The sequence below is a fragment of the Prionailurus viverrinus genome, chromosome D2, assembly GCF_022837055.1.
Source record: "Prionailurus viverrinus isolate Anna chromosome D2, UM_Priviv_1.0, whole genome shotgun sequence".
Taxonomy (NCBI): Eukaryota; Metazoa; Chordata; class Mammalia; order Carnivora; family Felidae; genus Prionailurus; species Prionailurus viverrinus.
Genome location: NC_062571.1, coordinates 23,219,387 through 23,238,218, shown reverse-complemented (window position 1 = coordinate 23,238,218; position 18,832 = coordinate 23,219,387). Strand labels below are relative to the sequence as shown.

Below are 18,832 nucleotides of genomic sequence, written 5' to 3'. Positions count from 1 at the left end.
GACTTGTTGGCCGTTACGTGAGCTGCCGTGTAACTCCAGGAATCTGCTCCAACAGCTGTTTTTTTTAGCATCTTTCTACCAAACGCACCTGTTCTTAAAAACATGGGTGAGTTCATTCCCTTCCACGCGCTCAACACTTGGTAGTACTTGCCCATGAAATTTCTCTGGAACACCTGGAACTCGCCACCCAGGATACTATTCTCCAAATAGCAACGACACCCTCCCCACGTCCAAGGGGGATGACGCCTACCGCGCAAGGCGGTCCTCCTCAGGGCGCCCACGGCTGGGGCAGCTGCCTCGCTGGGCCTGGGCGCTGGAGGAGCGTTTGCGCCTGCGCGGCGGCGTGGTCTCGGGGTCTTGGGCTGCAACCCCGTGCGCTGGCCGTTCTGAGGCTGTTACCCACCGCTGAAATGCAGGTTTATAAAACCCTGAAAGGGCTCTCACTAGAGAGGTTTCATGTAAGTGCTTTAGAATACTTCATGTAACTGTCTGAGAATGTTCTCTATAAAACTAATGGCAACAGAAATGTTGAACAATAGTGATGGCATCGAAATTAGAATGGTCTTGCGGTAGTATTTAATTTGCACTTTGAAAATTCTATTATCCTAGAATATATATATTTTTTTTTTTTAAATTTTTTTTTTCAACGTTTATTTATTTTTGGGACAGAGAGAGACAGAGCATGAATGGGGGAGGGGCAGAGAGAGAGGGAGACACAGAATCGGAAACAGGCTCCAGGCTCTGAGCCATCAGCCCAGAGCCCGACGCGGGGCTCGAACTCCCGGACCGCGAGATCGTGACCTGGCTGAAGTCGGACGCTTAACCGACTGCGCCACCCAGGCGCCCCAATCCTAGAATATATTTTTGAAAAAACTCTCAAAACTCAGTAATTAAAAATAGTAATATTCCGATTATAAAATAAGCAAAAGACATGAACAGGTATTTCAGCAAAAAAGGGATATGGATGGCAAAAAAGAACAAGAAAAGATGTTCAAAATCATTAGACATTTGGGAAATGAAAATTAAAACAATGTGTTGTCCCAACAAAATTACTGAACAAGTGTGTTTTTAAAAAATAGTGAGCCTGGGTGGTTCAGTTGGTTAAGTTTCCAACTTCGACTCAGGTCATGATCTCATGGTTAATGTTCCAGCCCTCAATAGGGCTCCACAGTGTGGAGCCTGCTTGGGATTCTCTCTCTCTCTCTCTCTCTCTCTCTGTCTCTCTGTCTCTCTGTCTCTCTGTCTCTCTCTTTGCCCTTTGCTTATGCATATGTGCATATGCTCTCCCTCTCTCTCAAATAAATAAACTTAAAAAAAAGAAATTAAAAAAATAGTGATAATACCAAAGGCTGGTGAGAATGTGGAGAAACTAGATCTCTCAAACATTAGTGGTGGAAATGTAAAATGGTACTCTGGAACGCTGTTTGACAGTTTCTTAGCATATGACCCAACAATTGTATTCTTTGGCATTCATCCCAAAGAAATAAAAACCCATGTTCATACAAATGTCTATACACAAATGTTTACAGAAGTGTTATTGGTAACAGCAAAATACTGAGAATTACTCAAACATCCTTCAGTGGGTAAATGGATGGACAAACTCTGATGCATCCATGCAATAGAAATTTATTTAGTAATAAAAAGGAATGAGCTAGTGATACATGTAACACCCTGGATGAACTTCAAGGGCATTATGCTTCGTTAAAAAAAAAAAAAAGTCAACTGTATGCTACCGGTTAATTTAACAGTCTCACAGTGGCAAAACTCTGGTGATGAAGGACAGATTAATGTTGCGGGGGGATGCAAATACAAAGAGGTAGGAGGAGGAAGTTCATTTGTGATAATGAAACAGTTCTGTTTCTTGCTTGTGGGAATTTTTTTTAATCCTATGACTTTGGTAAATATTTACCATAAAAGCTAGTCAAAAGTTTTTACACCGCTTTCAAGCAATTCCAAAAGTGTTTAAATACAGTGTTGGTTTAATTAAGCTGAAGTACCAATTTTGAATATTTATTAAAAGCTAATAGTATTGATTTTATTACCATGCAACAATTTTAGTATTTAAATGTGAATTATTCTGCGGTAATAAGAACGAGGATACACTCATGGCAGTGACTCAAGGGATTCTTTGTGTTCCTTTTCGCTCTTGTTGGCATAATATAGTCTATATTTTTTGCTCATTTTCTCCCACTTTTACAGAATCAGGGGTTTTCTGTGTAACATTTGGGGGCTACAAAGCACCGTTATGGCAATCTCTTCCTCAGATCACTGCTTTTGTTTGAAAGGACTTCCTGGAACAGTGACTTTTCCTCTGCCTTATCTGATTTACCATTTACACCAGTTTATTTTCCTGAAAGTTCTTCCTGTCAGTTTCCCTCAAATTTAGACATCAAACTGGGTAGTTCCATGATGACTATTTGTTATTTAGCTCCTATTATAAGAAGCATCTTCTGGAAGACCTAAGTGAGCCTCTGTGTCCCCTGGGGGTGGATGGCAAATGGTAGGTAGCCTGTCAACTGGGTATGGGTATCTTTGTATAGGTATCTTTCTGGTCCTAGTACTTGTTTGTGCTTAAGCATGCTGCTTAATTCTTTTTAAATTTATAATTGAGGAAATGAAAGAAAGGATGTCAAAAAGCAAGTTAATGATAAAAGAAGGTCTTGGCCGGGCTAACGCTGTCAACATCGTTAAAAGAAGGTCTTGGCCAGGCTAACAGCTGTGCAAATGCAGCTGTCAAAATCTAAAAAACAAAAACAAACACCTACTTCTGCATGCCTCAGTTTCTCATATATAAAATTGTTATGATGATAATAGCACCCACCTCATCATTGGTATTAATTGAGAAAATTGCTTTAAACCTCCTAGACTATCACCTACCACATATGAGTGCTGCAATACATGTTGGTTCCTGTTTCTTTTGAATTTCTACCCTATTTCTTAGTCCCCAGAGCAGTTTGAAGAGAAATAGCTTGCAATAAAAAGGACTGATTGCCAGCAATGAACAGGGTTAATTAACTTTTCCCAAGAAATGTGTTCCTGAAAAGAATCTGTATTGATTAAACCTTTCAAAATAGGGTCATTTTTAAATAGACTAAGGGAGGTCTGTTTTGGGCCAAGTAAACGATCACCTCCTCAGGTCTCTGTCTTGAAGTTCTTAGAGTAGATCCCCATGTTTGACTTTTCACTACCCTCTCTCTCTTCTGGATATCAAAGATTATGGACCCATGACTCCATTTCCAAAGACAGTTCAATGGGGATGGCTTGAACAAAGCAGTTGCCCTTAAAAGGCTCCCTTTTCCCTAGCTTTTCAACACCTTAGGAACACAGTACCTGAAAACTCCTTGGGGACTAAGGGCACATTGTTGCCATCTTTGTATCCCCCTTGGTACACAGCCATCTACATTTATAAAATGAATAAGTTCCTAAGGCAGCTGAACACATCAATACCTTTATCCCCCAGTTCTTTATCCGCCAGGACTAAGGAGGTTTAAGGCACCCTAATTTTAGCAGACTGAGTGAAAGCTCCTTGAGGGCCAGGACAAAGCTGGCTGTGTTCGTTGTCTCTCTCTTAGAGCTTCGCAGGGCACCTGACACTGGGTGAGCACTCAATAAGTTTTTGTTATGTGAATGCATGAAAACTACCCCTGGTCCTGTCCTCAGGGATCACGGCCAGCCTAGAAGAGGGGGGAAAGTTCATGAGGAGGAATGCACTGTCCTGGCCTTCCAAGAATACTGACAACCCATGAGCGCCCGACGCCAATTTCACTTCCTCACTCAGCCATTTGTAGGAGGTCGTAAATCCCCTCCTTCCTCGGTTCTGGGGACAGCCAAGTCGTGCTTACGCCCCCTGCGGGGACCCCAAGTCACAGAGGAAGGTAACCCAGAGGGGGGAGCCCGGCAGCACGTGCAACCTCCCAGGAGAGGAGGAGGCTGGGCTAACGCAGTCCTTAGTCAGCAGCTGGGCTCGCTTTTGAAACAAAAGCCAATGTCCTCCCTCGGAGTCCGCGGCCGGTCAGCTCCTAGGGGGAAGAAAGCCATGCTGCCCAGCCGGTTAGTGGCCCAACTTACTTTTCCAGAGCCTGGGACAAAGGGCCATCAGTTGTTGGGGTGTGGGTGGGGCGCTGGGGAATAGAGAGGGGGCACAGGTCGCCCTGACCCGACCCTCCCTGCCGCGTGGGAGAAGGGTCGGGGTCTCCCCGCTCTGCGCCTGTTTGTCCCGGGCAGCCCGCTTCCCAGCCCGGGCCCCCCCGGATCTGCGTAAAGCTAAGGCACCTTTGCCACCGGCGCCCCAGCGCACAGACACACCAGGCCCTGGTTTCATGAATGAAATCCAATCGTGTGGATATAAATAGCCGCGAAGGCTGCTAACGTCACAGTGCGAGCGGCGGCCGCCACGGCGGCGGAGCTCGGGGCCGGCCGCTGGGTTCCGCCAGGCTGGCCCGCCCGGGAGCGGGGTGGGGGCACAAGCAAGCGGGGAGGGCTGGGGTGGCAAAGGGCGAGCCCCTCTCCCCCGGACCGGGAAGAGCGGCCGCGGCGCCGGGCGAGCCCGAACCGGGAGGCAGTGCCATGCTGCCTTTGTGCAAAGTTGGGCGGCGGGCTGCACGCGGCGCGCAGGGGTCCCGCACACCCGCGACCGCGCGCAGTCGTGGCTGCTGCTGAGTGGCGGGGACCCCCCTACACACTCCCCCCACCCCTTGAAGGCGGAGAGAGCTCGCGTCTCGCTCGGCTTCTGGGTAGGTTCTGTGTCGTGAGTGCGCTATGGTATGAAACTTATTCTTGGAGCAGCCGCCGCGGGGCCCCCCTCCCCACCGCCCGGGCCCCAGCGGGGGGCAGGTGGGGGCCTCGGGGCCGCGCCAAGCGGCCCGCAGCGTCCCGAGAGAGAGTTGTGGGACCGAGCTGCTGTGGGAGCCGCCCTCGCCTCTCTGCGAGGCCGGGAACTCTCACGGCAGAGGCAAGCCGAAGAGATTTCTAGGAGCGCCCGCACAGCCGCACCCCTTCTTGGAGCTGAGAAAATGTACAACAGGCACCCTTAGCAGGCTGGCGGCGCTAGGGAGGGGGTGGTGCCGCGTCGACGACAGGGCTCTTTTCCTTCGAAGAACAGTGGTGGGGAGCCGGAGGACCTGAAAAGGTGGATCGCTAGTCCCTTTAACGCTTGCACCCCCTGGAGAGTTGACGGGTCAGCCCACAGTTTGGCGCTCCCCACCCCCAATCCCGTGTCTATGGAATCTGTTGTGAGTTGCTGTGACAACAGGAGGAGCTGCCATGAGGGGCTTGCAAAACACCTTACCTTGCTTCTGTGTGCTCAGCTTTCGGGGAGAACAATGGCGTGAAGGGTGGGGAAGGGGAGATGTGCAGACAAGGGAATCCAACACCCTTTCGAAAGAAAGAAAAAGGAAGGAAGGAAGGAAGGAAGGAAGGAAGGAAGGAGTGGAAAGAAGGCACAACTATGTAAAAATATATCATTAGATCCTACTTTTAGCTGAGCCTTTTCTATCCTCAGCAGTATCAAACATCTCAACTGAGGAGCAATGTCAATATTTAGACTTGGACAAGCCAGAAAGTTAGAAGGGAGCGCCAAGCGCAGGGTTTTGACTTGGCTTTGCACGTCAGCACACAAGCTGTGCCTTTCGAGCTGACTGTACACATTTGCTGGGGGAAAAATTGCATGAAGGTTGATATATATACAAAGACATCCAGGCCTAGGAAGATCCAGGAAGTTAAGACCAGAAGAGTCGCCTTGACTTTGAACTCCCCCGAACCTGTTCTGTTCATGCAGTTCTGCTGGACTCCAGCCAGGTGCTCAACTTGAGGTTTCTCTAGTTTGGGGCTCCCTCATCCTCAACTAGGGCTATGCTGTATAGTTTACACTGGCCTGTGTATCCTCTCTAAACTGAGGAAAATATTGTTATTGGTAGTTTTCATCTTTGTATAAAGTCCTCTCACTATCAGCAGATATAAATAGCCAATAGGCTGTGGTTGTGTGACCTCCTACAAGCTCCAGGCTTTTCTAAACATACATTGATAAGTTTGTTTACAAACACTTTAAAATTTGGAATTCTATTTCCTTTCCAATAACTTTGTGGATGCAGAAGAGTCACTGGTTGGTAGAAAATAAACACGAGTTATTTTCGGTATAAATAATGTCTGCCTACTGCTCTGCAGGTGGAGTAAGCAGTCAATTATTATATGAGGTTGCCTCTGAGATTCCTGGATCATATGCAGATATAGTGGGAAAGGGGTTTAACCAGTTCCTCTCAGTGTGGAAGACTTTGAAATGATTATTGGGAAACAATAAAATCATGGTCAGTATTCTTCTGACCTTGCCCATTGATTGTTTTTATCCCAAATTTTGAAGGTAGTACAAATGTAAGTACGTAGTGCTGTGTGTGATCACAGAGGTAAAAATAGAAACACAAATAATTTGATGTCATTCACCCAATGACGAGTTTTGTAAGTTATAAACTTATAAACTATTCAAATATAACTTGAAAGGAAAAACCTAGAAGCATATGGCCTTTTATTTATGATAATATAGCCCAAAAAATGTTATTTAGGAAGAGTAGTGTGTCCACGTGTATGACTTCTGTATGGTAAAATGCCTGTAAGGTTTTCCTTGTTCCCATCCGTGGGTTTGGGCCAAGTGCTTTTTTTGTATCATCCCCAAATGCTCAGAAATACATTTTTCACAAATGCTACAAAATGTTAACCTAGCTATTTCAGGAAGTATTTGACCCAAAGAAATGCCACTTTAACACTGGCACTTGGCAAAAGTAAAGCGGATTCTGCCCTTTCGGGGGGTGGGGGGACAGAAAATTATGTGTTGAAAATGTTAGTGGTTGTCCATGTGCTTCTGGCCAGAAGTAAGTCTTATAAAGTGTTTCTCTTTTCTATGTAGGTGAGCCCAGCTGTGAGCAGGGTGTTCTGTTCTTCACTTCCAGCAAGCCAGGTCAGTGTCTTTGTGCAAACCCATGGCCATAGCTCGATGACATCTTGTGTCTAATTCTGAGCATGTATTTCAGAACAGGTTTCTTAGTCATTTGTCTTAAAACAATTGACTTTAACATTTTTTTCAGGGACTCAGTTATGAGCATCACAAGTTCAACGATTAATAAAATTATTCTATTTACTCTGTGAGTAAAATGGCACTAAAATGGACCTTGAATAGGTTTGTACTTTGACTTTTTTTTTTTTATGTTGGGATCAGAGGGATGCCAGAATCATTGAGGATACTGGGGATCTGGGTGTTTGATTATTAAAGTTTTACTTCTACCCTAATCTTAACACTCTAGAGCTGGAAGAAACTTGATATAATAATAGCTCTCTTTTTATTTTCAGTTAATGTGCTGCATTCTTTACATTTATGTTCTCATTCTGCACCTAAAAACAAAAACCAACAAAAAACCCTGTGGAGTAAAACCACTCTCTTGATCCCCATAAGACAGGTGAAGAATTGGAAGTGTAGAGAGGTTAGATAATATATTCAATTCCTACTTTTAGTAAATGGAAGAAATAGGATTTTTTAAAAATCCCATCTTACTCTAAAACCTAAACTTTCTAGTTGAAAAATTCTTCTCCAATAGGGAAGTTGGGGCAAAGAAAGGTTAAGTGACTTGCCTAAGATAACATGGTGATTACAGTTCATATAATAACATGAAATGGCCCAACTGCTGAAAAAGAATAAATACCATTCTCTTAAATAAAACAGTGAAATAATAAGTATTCATGTGTACTTTCTGGCATGGCACTCTCTAAGATTTAAGAAAGTTTTTATCAGGGGGTCTGTGGTCTTAAGGATCTTATGAACAGATTTAAAAGGCAAGATGTTAAACATCCACGTATGAAAAGTTAAAGAATACATCAAGATCATGCATGCCAAAAGGCTAAATTGGGAGGTCAGTGGTACATTTACGAGAAGTTCAGCATTTTCCATTCTGTGGGATTACTTTCCAATTCCATGTATGCATGGAAGAAAGTCCAAGCACATATTTTGTCTGGATAGATGATAAATGAGTGCAAGTTTAGGAAAAGACAGAAGGCAGAATTTCAACCCAACAGGGAGAGATTATGCAGTCATCTAGAACTGCTAAATTACAGTATCTCATACTCAAAGGTGTTATTGCTTCAAAAGCATTGTAACAAAATTGTGAGCTGTTTGAATCTGCACAGCATCTTTGAGAAAGCTTTACTATTTAGCATGATACTTTAAAACACTCAATTCCTTTTGGAACCTCAATTTGCCTAAAATGTGCCATGTAGATAGATTTGGATGCATAATAGATAAATCTCAAGCAAAGTCCTGAAAATGGCCAGTAAAGATTAAGCAGGACATTTTCCATTTTTACCAGGGTTGACAGCCTTCTCTTCCCCTCTTGCCTATTTTTGCAAAATAATTTGTAACAGTTGTTACAATACAATATAATAATCCTTCTTAGGGAGTATTATATAAAAATAATTAAAAATGAAATGGAGAACAATTGATAAAACCTTCATATATCATCTTTTTTAAAATGTACTAATATCCCCAACTCAAGCTAATAGCCCTAAAACCTTAATTAGCTAAGAGATACTTTTAAGCATTTAAGGGGTTGTTATAAGCTGTCCTATATAACAGCTTTGTCCTGTATAAGCTGTTATATACTGTATTATTACAGAATAGATCATAAGAACACTGAGAAGATCCAATTACAGGTTAAGACCTCATCATCAACTGATATTTGGTTGACTGTAAGACTGATATGTCATAAAAATATCAATATAGCAACTATAAACCTGTAATTATTTAAAAAGTAAAAATAAGAGAGCCTGTCTGGCTTAGTCAGTAGAGCATGTGAGTCTTGATCTTAGGGTCCTGAGTTCACACCCCATGCTGGGCATAGAGTTTACTTTAAAAAATCTAAATCTATGGGGCACCTGGGTGGCTCAGTCGGTGGGCGTTCGATTTTGGCTCAGGTCATGATCTCATGGTTTGTGAGTTTGAGCCCCACATCAGGCTCTGTGCTGACAGCTCAGAGCCTGGAGCCTGCTTCAGATTCTGTGTCTCCTTCGCTCTCTGCCCCTCCACCACTTGTGCTCTGTCTCTATCAAAAATAAATAAACATAAAAAAAATTTTTTTAATCTAAAAGTAAAAAAGTAAAATTATACTCTGAATCATAAGAGACCAAAAGAGACCTTATAATTAGCATGTTATCCCTGGTAATAATTTAATCGGCAGTCATTCATTTGCTTTATTGAACTTCAGAAGGCTTTGGTTAATATGCTTGACCTATTTCAAAACATGGATGGAAACACTTGAAATTTTATTATGTTTTTCACTTGGGAAATTTACCTGTAGTAAATAGGAATTTTTAAAAATCTTTCTGGGGTGCCTGGGTGGCTCAGTCGGTTAAGCGACTGACTTCAGCTCAGATCATGATCTCACGGTTTGCGAGTTTGAGCCCTGTGTCAGGCGCTGTGCTGACAGCTCAGAGCCTGGAGCCTGCTTCTGATTCTGGGTCTCCCTCTCTCTCTCTGCCCCTCCCCCCCCCTCAAAAATAAATAAATACTAAACAAAAAAAAATTTTTTTAATCTTTTCTATTGGTCTTCCTTTTGGAAAACAGGCAGTTCAGTCTCATTATTTGAAGGTCTCACTCTGGTTTCATATAAATAGGGTTCAAAGAGTGCAGGTGATCTGAATTTGGTTTTTGTGTTCATCTTCTTTTCTCTACTCAGGCTTCTCACCAACCTCACAACACCAAAACAAAACTTGGGAAAGGAAGGAAACATAAAGTCACAAAAGAGTGACTTATGTTGTATAGAAAGAGGCTGGAGGTGGGATGGGGGGGGGGCGGGGAGGGCCGAAGGGGGAAAGCTTTGGTGTGGAGGCCAAGAGGCAGTCACTCAAACAGATGGGATGTGTATGGACTGGTTGTTTACATGTCAGCATCAGAATTTTTTTTGTTAGTTTATAAACAAAGTCTCCACCTCCTCTTCCTGAAACCCTATATTCTTTGTGCACAAAGGGCAGAAATCGGGAAATGGGCAAATAAAGAACCTGATATGAACTGTGGGTGTGACAACCACTCTTTCTAGGTGCCCCAGGACACTTCTCTCTTCAAATACTCCCTCCAGCTGTCCCATAAAGTATGTTAGCATGTCTCTGGTAAGGTTTTATCCACTAAGGGGTGAATTAGGAAGTTTTACAAAGAAAGAAAGGGATGCCAGTAGGTCCAGAAGAAGCAATTACATGTCTCCATTCTGCACCTTTGTTAATTTAGTGCCTAGACACACGTTAATGCCAAGTTCCCAGTGCTAATGAGGTTACCATCTCAGGCTCCATCCCTCTGTGAAGAAAGTTCCTTTGAACTGTTACTCAACCATAGTCCAAACCCCTAATGAGCACTAGAATAACAATAACCAGCAATTAATATGCTCCTACTAGATGCCAGACATTTTACTGCATTTCAATTAATATTCATTATCAATTCCAATTTTGTGGAAGCAAAAAATGGAACTCCAGATATGCTAAGTTCAAAGAGCAACAGGAAGTAGAGCTTGGATTTGCACCCAGGTCTGCTTAAGAACTTGAACATACATTTGTTTTAGATGAATTGCTAAGGGGGGAAAATCACTTTAAACCATTTTATCCCAGGTTAGCTTTGCAGATGGTGGAGTACAGGGGTTAAATAATTGTTGTTACGGTGTTTTTTTGTTTTGTTTGCTTTGTTTTTAATCTGACTTGAACTACATAGCTGGCTTGTTCAGACAAATTTGTTAACCTTCCAGGTCATTTCTAACATGTTTTGATGAAAGTCAAATCTTAAAACAGTTGAGTTGTGAAGGGTAGAATCATGGATCCAGAAAGGTCCTCAAAGATACTTAAGACAACTTCATGTAAGTGGAAAAACCTACCACCCAAAGAGGTGATAGAGCTTACCCCCTCTCATAGTTAATATCTAACGCATCTGGAAGCAAACCTGGGTCCCCAAGTCTGAGCCCAGGACTTAGTTCTAGAACATAACACTACCTGAACTGTGCCAAGTCTTCCAAAGCCTCCAGCATAGCCAAAATTACAACTATCAAGTATGAAATCCATCTGAAACCTAAGATACATCCCAAAATGGGTGATAAGAGGATCTCGGGGCACTAAGAGAAACCTGAATTCTGTTCATTGATGGTGGTGTAGAACAGTCTTCCTGCTTACTTAAAGCATAGCAGCCCCACACTCCCATCCCTACCACTCTGTCTTCGTGGAACGATCAGTTTTAATCAAGTATGGAGCTTTTCAATTTTGTCTGTGGAGCTCTGGCTCTTTACAGACTATGTCTGTAAATCTTCTTTGGACCTCATTTTTCTCATCTATGAAATGCAGACAGTATCACCTCTCTTTGAGAATTATGAGGATGTTATGAAATGACACATGTAAAGCACATAGTAGTTGCTCAGTAAGGGATAGTTCTCTTCTAAGCCTTTCTAGAGTATTTCAAGGGGAAATGTTAATAACACACTAGGGCAGTCCTATCATTTTTTCCCTAAATGAACTAGAGTTGTTTGAATTTTGATATTGCAGGGGGTTATTACAGTAACCTTTTTCCTTGGGTAAAAACACATGCCGGGGTCTCTTGGGGTACCAGTGGCCCAGTCACAACTACATTTGTTCTCTTTGTACTCTAGGGTTGCTATGGCTTACTTGAATTATTTTATTGCTTCAGTATCTGCCACAAACTAATACCAAGCTCCTCTTGGAGATTTGTGGCTCCCATTTCCTTCCGGAACTGTTTAAGTATCTAACACGTTTTCCACACAGACCTTTGCATCTCAAAGCAACTACTATATTTTCAGCCGAGTAACGAAGAAATACTTTCAGAGAATATTACCGCCAGTAGAACATTTTTGCTTTCAATTTCAAAATACACGAGACTTTCCTACCGTCATTTCAATTAACTGTAGCATTAAGTATTCTCTGTGCTCTGGCCCTAGCTTTTCCTTTTGTCCTATGTTGCTGACTGATCTATGGATAGGAAAAACATAAGCACTACAATTTCCCCCTTTTACCCTCCGTACTTGATAACTACCCTAGACTAAATTACATCTCTGGAAAGTATTTCCTCACACTCCTCTCCCCAGCTGCCGCACTCTGTCATGTGGCTGTCACTGCCCTGCTTTGGATTTTTGGAACCAAGTCTTTGGCAACGTGTCTTATTCATCACATACATGGAGGGAAGCTAGTGTTGTGATTTTTTCCTTCTTGTGCTTTCCCCCCCCTTTTTAAGTTACTAATCCAAGTGGCCCAGAATAGCCTTTATTTTCCTGGTGGCACAGTCTCCCTTTCAGTGTTTGACAAAGCTATATTGTAAGAGGCATGTCCTTTTCTTCAGGTTTATGTATAGCAATTATGTGTTTTTTTCCTTTGCTATGAAGGGGCTGAACTGGTGCTAGACTGACCCTAACCTTATTACTAATCCCAAATCGATTATGTAAATTTCAGTTCATACCAAGGAGTTTATTTTTAAAGCAGTGCTTCTCAAACTTTTTTAAATTTGTTTTTAATATTTTTATTTATTTTTGAGACAGAGAGAGACAGAGCATGAGCAGGGGAGGGGCAGAGGGAGAGGGAGACACAGAGTCTGAAGCAGGCTCCAGGCTCTGAGCTGTCAGCACAGAGCCCGACACGGGGCTCGAACTCACAGACTGTGAGATCATGACTTGAGTTGAAGTCAGACGCTTAACTGACTGAGCCACCCAGGCGCCCCTCTCAAACTTTAATTGTGCATGCAAATCCCCTGGGCATCCTGATAAAATGCAGATTCTGATTGAGGAATTCTGGCGTGGGATTATGAATTTCTCACAAGCTCCCCATAGATGCCAAAGACCACATCTTGAATAGTGAAGGTCTAAAGCGTAGGTTTTGCTATATCTTATGCTGAAACTCATGCCTTACAGGCTGCTTATTTTGTTTGCTTGTTTCTTTTTTCTTTTTTTCTTTTTTTGCTTGTTTATTAAATCATAATAGACACTCATGGAATCTTAAACATGGAGGAGATATATACAGCAGTGGGCTAGTAAATCAACCAGGTCTCTGGGAAAAAAAAGAATGTATTTATGTGCATACATAAGTCTATTATAAATTTTACTGACATAAAGAATGTATGTAGCACACAATTTACAAATAATAAAAAAATATACAACACTCTTTATTGTAAATTCCGTAAAGCCAGTTGGGTTTTATAGAATGCTCACTGGTTTTGGTCCAACTCTTTTATCCATAAGCTACCTGCAGTACAATTGATGAAAGGGTGTAATTCCCTTATAAATATTGGCTGATATTTTCCATTATGTTAATAAGCAGGATAAAAGTGCAACAACAAAGGCATGTCAGAATTGTACTCATTTATCAAAGATACGAATACCTTCTTTGCTGAACCGGATAATAGTTTTTAAATACTATAACGATATTTCCGAAAGTGTGCTATTCACATGTAACACACTTCTAAATTTAATCTGCATCATTAACATTTTTTAATCATTTTCTTAAGTCAAGCAACAAAACAACAAAGCAAGCCCTGAATTGGTAGTGGTTGCCAATTTCTGTGGTATACAGACTCTCACCTCAGTCAGTTTCAAGCTACCATTGCCACTGAGTGTGGAGTTGGGGAGAGATGGCCCAATAAACACTGTGGTGAAGTATTTCCATCATACAGACAAAATTGGCATAAATAACCTCAAAATGTAGGTAACTGTAAAATGTAATGCAACAATTAGAAAATGATGAGCTTTGAGCATTTAGTACCTTTGTTTTTAGTATTTCTTTGTTTGAAACTTGATCTAATTTAATTTTTAATACTGAACCTATTTTGTTTATTTTTTTAACTGAAGTATAGTGACACATATTACATTAATTTCATGTGTACAACATCACAGCTTGACAACTCTGTACATTAGGCTTTAACAGGTTTGCAAAAATCCTGGAATTTAACAGCCAGCTCTCACAAGCTGGTAGAGGCTGGCTGTAGCACACCACTAGATAGAGATGGTCTGGTCCAGTGAGTCTCAACCTTTGCTTCACATTGGACTACCCCAAGAAAACCATAACCTAAAGTCAGTAGATTTTAGTCAGGGCCAAGGAACTGGAATTTAAAACATTCCTATTGATGTGTATCTTATTAAAAGAAAAATACGTAAATCATAAGTATATAATTTAAAGGATTTTTCACAAACTGAACACACCCACATAACCAGCACCTACATATAGAAACAGAAAGTCACCAGCACCCAGAAGCTCTTTTTAAATCCCTACTCAGTCACTTCCCAAACAAGGAAACCGCTATCTTCACTTGTAACCATAGACTCATTTTCCTGCTTTTGAGCATTTACATAAACAAAATCTCTTTAGTGTCTGGCTTCATCCCCTCAATATTATGTTTGTGAGATTTATTCCTAATGTATGTAGCAAGAGTTCATCCATTGTGTAGTATCCCAGTATATGACTAGAGTTCAATTTCTTCTTTATTCTTCTTTATTCTACTGCTGGTGGATTGTTTCCACCTGTTGGCTATTATTAATAGTGCTGTCAAGAATAATCGTGAGACGCCTGGCGTGAAGAGCGTGTGACTCTTGATGTTGAGGTTGTGGGTTCGAGCCTCATGTTGGGTGTAGAGATTGCTATAAATAAATAAATAAATAAATAAATAAATAAATAAATAACTTTAAAAAATGATATCATACCGGCAGAAGTACTTAAAACAAAACTAAATAAATTACCTGGAATAATTCTAATCAGCTGATATCTTGACTGCCTTCTCTACAACTCCCCCTCCTTTCTTATTTCTCATATAATATGATCAAGGCTATTGATTCTTTTGTGTGAATGTAATTTTAGTACCATAAACCATGAAGTTGTATGTTTCCATTCATTACAGTATGTTCTCCCGGCTCTTTTCAATTGACGTTCACCAACCTCCCCTTTCATCAAGACGCTGGCTCTTGTGCACTCTAAATAGGGATGAGATTGAGCCTCACATCAATAGCATGGAGGAATAATAGATACAGTGGAGATGCAGCCAAGGCTAAATTTGGCCGCTGATCATTAGGGATCCTAGAAAGAGGCTTCAAAGCAGGGGAATTGTTTCCCTTTGTGTTTATCAAACAAAAATCAACAATGAACCCTTAGAATATTTCAGATTCTAATATTTTTAAAAATCCACTTATGTGAAGTAGACCAAGGACTCTTCTGAAAGAGAACTGAAATCTCTCAAAGTCTGATGACTTGATCTGGAAAGATTAGAGAAGGAGGTTTTCCCTGGTGTTCAGCAGGTGTATCCTTTGCCGCATTGTTCTAGGCTGAGTGGCTGTGTGGTTTTGTGTGTGTTTGGGCCGACTGAGATGTTAGTTCCTTTGATTTAAGTCAAGGGAGCTGAATGACCAGGAGCTCCAGGATAACACTGGTGATGTGGGATGGCTGCTCAGAATTTAAAGAAAGGTTTCTGGGGCAGCAGGCACTGAAAGGCACTTAACGTAAAGCTTTCAAGGTATGCAGAGCAAAGGTAGAGAGTAGACATTAGTTCCACCTAATGAAGGAAGAATGCATTCTCACATGCATAAATATTCTAGTCCCTGGTTTTCCTACTTCCCCATCTCACTTTTCTATAAAATTTCTTTGTTATAAAATAACACACGTTTATTCTAGAAAAGATGGAATATATAGATAAGAAAAATGTTTAAATCAATTATAATCCTAGTTGGCATTAATATTTTAATGTTTCTTGATGCCAAATGTTGCTGTGTATATTTAGGTACTTAATTTTTAAGGAATGGTGTTATTCTGTAAATTTTTTTGCAATCTTCTTTTCATTTAAATATGTTTATCATAAACATAAATATTAATGTACTCCTATAACACATTTTTGATGGCTATATACTCTCCTACTATGTGGGCATTTATTGTTGTGGGTTTCTTTGTTTTTAATCAACCCCCTGTCGTTGGATTTCCAAAATTGTTTCCAATACTTTGTTTCCACAAATAATGATATGATAACATTCCTTTAATGGAATCTTTTTGTATACCCTAATTATTTATCCAGGAATAAAGTCTTATAATTAGATGAAAAGTATGGGCATTTTAAAGTCTTCTGAGTACCAGTTGCACTCCAAAATAATGGTATTATTTTCCACTCCCACAAACAGTGCCTCATCCCGCTTTCAAAAAACGTACAATCTTCTATGTGATAAGTCGTAGCTAGAGTTGGAGGGTATAGGGACGTGTCCTGAAATTATTAGCTGGAATCTGTGCATTGATGTTAGCCAAAAACCTCTAATAAAATATGAGATTTTAAGGAGTCTGCTTTTTATCCACAACACTTTTGTATTTATGGTCTAATTTGCTAAAAAAAAATCCTGGGAGAGAAAAACAAAACAGTTTTCTTCATTTGTCTGAATCAGAGCGTAACCTAATCCTAACTGGCATATTATAGTCTCCTAAATGATTAAATGCAGTTGCTTTACTGTCATCGTATCTGAACGTTTCACAGCAAGTGGTCTCTCTGGTCCTGCAGAAGCTGACCCAGTGACATCTTCAGAGAATGCTTTCAGTGAACAGAGACTTTCTTCATTAGGTTGGATTTTTAAGCATATCTGGTCTACAGACTTGATATTAGCTTTCTCAAATGAGCACTTACAACTTTGACATCTCTCTGTAGACTAAACCAATGTGTTAATTATTAATTTTTGACATATCTTCCTAATGCAGCCCTTAGCTAAGGTTTATACACAGCCCCTCCAAAATCAATGTGTAGTGTCTTTTGTTGCTTTAATTTTTTTAACTTAAAAAAAATATTTAAGGATAATGTCTATAGAGAAATGTGTTTAGATCACAAGTATACAGTTTGATGAATTTTTGAAAACCGAACATATGTAATGAGCACCTAGATCAAGAACTCGATATCACCAGCACCCCACTTTTGGACATCACCCCAGTGCACCCTCTGTGTGTTTGAAATGCTCCAGATTTTATGTCCTGGGTAAGTCATTCATTTATAGAATTTGATTTTTCACTGAACCCTCACTTTAATGTGAGCTAGCTGCAGTCAGCTTTGATCGAGCTATCTCCCTTGTAACTGAAAACACGTACAATCTGCCTTTCCAAGTAAAGATTATAACATTAAATTTGTACACTGAGTGTACATCAGTATCTATATGTTTGTGATTTGCAGGTACACAAATACATACACAGCGTGCATACAAACAGATTTGGAATTTCTTTCTTCTTAATGAATGTAAGGCTGAATTATACTATATTGATCCAAGCTTCAAATATCTTAACTACAATTGATTATCACAGAATATTTCATGTGATATGTTTCTAAACAATTTTTTTTTAATTTCTCATTTCAGTTACTCTAAGTAGTCCTTCTGAACACTCAAAATTTAAAGGCCAAGAATTTTTCATCTTGTGCTTGAAATATATGTGTCCTGGGTGTCCACAGCTGTCTCTCTCTGTGGTTCAATTTCTTTGTCTGGTATTCAGCTAGATTATCATTTAGATTCCCATGGGGGTTTTTTAGTTGAAAGCCTGAGTGAGAAAAAAAAAAGTTTAACAGTCTCATGAAGCTTTATAAATACATGATTTTGAAAAATAATTTATACATCATCAAAAATCATTTATTATTATTGAACTGTATATATATATATATACTCTTATTAGAATTGACAGTCAAAGGTTAGACTTGTGTACCCATTAGCTTTTTAAAAAACTAAGATATTTCTCCCATTGTAGAATACATTTAAGAATATTATTCATCCATAAAAAGTAATGAAGCATGAATATATGATACAACATGGATGAACTTGAAAGCATTTTGTTCAATAGAAGCAGACAGACACAAAAGGCTGCTTATTGTATGATTTCATTTATAAGAAATATACAGAACAGGCAAATTCATAGAGACAGGAAGTAAATTAATGGTTTCCAGAGTTGGGGGGCAGTGGAGAACAGAATGACTGCTAATGGGCACAATGTTTCTTTTTGGGATGATGAAAATGTTCCAGAATTAGATAGTGGGCATGGTTGTAGGGCTTTGTGAATGTAATAAAAAACCTCAAACTGTATGCTTTAAAAGGATGAGTTTTATAACATGTGACCTTTATCCCAATTTTGTTAAAAAGGTAATATATTTTTGTCATAGAAAATTTGTAAAGTAAAGGAAAGTAGGAGAATGGCAACAAGTTTTAGCCCCATTATCCAACAGCAATCCCTGTTATCTGTTCAGTGCACTTCCTTCGAATTTTCCTTCTGTATATTGCTCTTGCAAGAGGAACAGCTTCCCTTTCAATGATGGAGACACAATTATTAAAGTATTCACATATTAATACACACCTATTCCTCCCCTACCCCTGGGGGGCAGGGGGGTGGGAATGATAAATCCAAGGAAAATCCATTTAGATGGTGGAGGGGAATAATGATGGAGATATAGTAAAATAAGAAGATAGCCATGGCTATCATGGAGAGGTAATAGAGAAGCATCTCAGGAGAAAATATCTGCGGTCCCAAGAGGCAGAAAGACAGACAGACCTGAGCAGTTACCACAAGGGGTGGAACTCTTCAGGGACACATCTCAAAGAAACTTTTTAGGAGTTTAGCTGCGAGATGCCCAATATATATCATGTCAACCACTCCCCTCAATCCTTAAATACCCATGTTGTTTCCCAGCTTTCTAAAAGTCACATTTGCGTTTCTTTTAGATGTGTCACCGTGCTAAGATGGTATTTAAAATGAAAGAACAAGGAGGCCCAAATTTATTTGAGTTACACATATTTGTTTATTTTATCTGGTTTTCATCAACTATTTTTTAGATTGCTCT

General features: G+C 40.4%; 1 protein-coding gene across 7 annotated transcripts in view; it reads left to right on the top strand.

Annotated features, from left to right (window-relative positions):
• The window catches only part of RHOBTB1 (Rho related BTB domain containing 1), a 122,840-nt gene that overhangs the window by 52,548 nt on the left and 51,460 nt on the right, over positions 1–18,832 (top strand). For 3 of the 7 annotated variants that reach the window (XM_047825544.1, XM_047825545.1, XM_047825543.1), the window contains one exon: positions 6,896–6,946. The gene's annotated coding sequence lies outside the window, so the exon portion shown is untranslated. Of the gene's footprint in view, positions 1–3,976; positions 4,051–4,445; positions 4,734–6,895; positions 6,947–7,073; positions 7,166–18,832 lie in introns of those variants that run through there. The other 4 variants (XM_047825547.1, XM_047825546.1, XM_047825542.1 and 1 more) reach the window with 4 other exon arrangements.